The sequence below is a fragment of the Mus caroli genome, unplaced genomic scaffold (genome assembly GCF_900094665.2).
Source record: "Mus caroli unplaced genomic scaffold, CAROLI_EIJ_v1.1 scaffold_15526_1, whole genome shotgun sequence".
Lineage (NCBI taxonomy): Eukaryota > Metazoa > Chordata > Mammalia > Rodentia > Muridae > Mus > Mus caroli.
The window spans coordinates 1-2,191 of record NW_018391492.1 but is presented as its reverse complement, the minus strand read 5'-3'; positions in this window follow the sequence as shown (position 1 = coordinate 2,191).

Genomic DNA, 2,191 nt, shown 5'->3' with positions numbered 1-2,191 from the left:
AAGAGAAGAGAAGAGAAGAGAAGAGAAGAGAAGAGAAGAGAAGAGAAGAGAAGAGAAGAGAAGAGAAGAGAGAAAAGAGGGAGGGGGAGGGGGAGAACAAGCTGAACAAGTGAAAATAAAATGAACCAGAGACAGAGAAGGAACCAGAAGATTAGAACATATTGCCAAAGTTAGTATGAGGTCAAACAGAAATTTAGGAGAAGCTGAGAGAGAAGCAAGTTTGAATCAGTTACTTCAGAATGGAGTTTGCGCTGGAACAGCTGGAATGAATCAGTGAAGCAGAGATGAGAAGGAATAAGACAGGGTAATGTTATTGAGCAGTTAGTCTGAGAAGCTGAAAACATTCTAGGCCTAGATTAGATTATATGGAGGCTAGAAGCTTGGAGGACTAGACCCATATTAGCAGATAGAGGCAGTAAGCCCCCAAGATGGCAATTACTTCTAGGATAATAAAAGTTACTTTTATAGGCCCTGAGAGTGTTGTCAAAAAATTACAGAAGAAAAGATTTATAACCTAAAGAACAAAATCTTTATCAAGGTACAATAAATTTATAGAACACCAATAAACTGAACCAGAGAAGAAAATCTCTTCCATGCATAATAATCAAAAACTAAACAAAGAAAGAATATTTAAAAGATGCGAGGGGAAAAGACTAAATAACATCTGAAGGCAGACTGTTGTGGTACAGGATTTGCCTCACAAACCACACAAACACCAATCTCAGTCACATGGGTATTGATTACTGAATGCACACCCTAAAACTGATCATACAGGGCTGTAGATCAGAATTCAGGGATTTAGGGTAAGGCCTCAAACACCATTCCCTGTATTCTTATAATGTCTAAAACCTTGAAAACCACAGTGAGCACATACAGAGGTGTGGGCCTNGGTACCAGAGGTTTTCCAGTGAGATCTCTGTCCAGGCCGGGTGGGAAGGTTCCAGCGAAGGGAAGTGAGTGCAGGCAGGGAGACAAATTCTCTGCCATACCTTCCAGGTTACTGGGTATCTCAGAGCCTCTCTGAACTGAGTCCAGTCTCAGGCTGGGCCGATGAAAATTCGACAATCCAGTGAGGGGTGCGGTGGGACCTCAGGCAGCTCTTCAGCAGAGATCTCTTCCCAAGTGTTACAGACAGCTTTTGGAACAAAAGACTCAGACGAAGGAATAGTTCTTGCATACCTTTAATTCCCTGCATGGATATATGTACACTTCTGGAGGTGATTCAGGGCTTGACAGCAGGCACCTCTCATTGGCTTGGACTGAGAGCTTGGGGGAAACCTTATTGCATGTGGGAAGGCTTGGTGCTGTTTCTACNGGGCTGATAGCCACACCTCTCCTGTGGGGGTTTTGGGAGTTGCAACTTCACAAGAGCCAGGGGAGACATGGTCGAACGCCTGCAGTCCCATGTAGGTGAATTATCACGGGTTCAGGGGTTCAAGATCTAGCCTCGACTGGAAACCAGGCTGTCAGTGCATAGCCCGTTGCCCCACACAGAGGTACAGGAAGTACTGCTCAGTGGTCATCTCTAACTCAAGACATTTTAGATGTTCATATTGACCTTTAACTATTTTTATTCTTTATTGGATACTTTCTTTATTTATATTTTGTTTTCTCCTTTCCAGGTCTCCCCTTTGGAAACCACCTATCCCATCCCNTCTCCCCTGCCTCTGTGAAGGTGATCCCCCACCCACCCACCCACTTTAGTCTTCCTGCCCTGGCATTCCCCTACAATGGGGAATCTAACATCCTCAGGCCCAAGGGCTGCTCCTCCCACTGACATGCTACTAAGCCATCCTCTGCCTCATTTGTGACCATAGCCATAGGTCCCTACATGTGTACTCTTTGGTTGGTGGTCCAGTCCCTGGGAGTTCCAGGAGGGTCTGGCTNGTGGACACTGTTGCTCCCCCTATGGGACTGCAAACCCACTCAGTTCCTTCATTTCCTTCTCCAACTTCTCTATAGGGGACGCTGCTCTCAGTCCAATGGTTGCATGCTAGCATCCCCCAATGTATTTGTCAGGCTCTGGCAGAGCATCTCGAGAGATTACCATATCAGGCTCCCATCAGTGAGCACATTCCAGCATCCACAGTAGCATCCCGATTTGGTGACTGTATGTGGGATGGATCCCTAGGTGGGACAGTGTCTGGATGGCCTTTCCTTCAGTCTCTGTTTGACACTGGTCTCCATATTT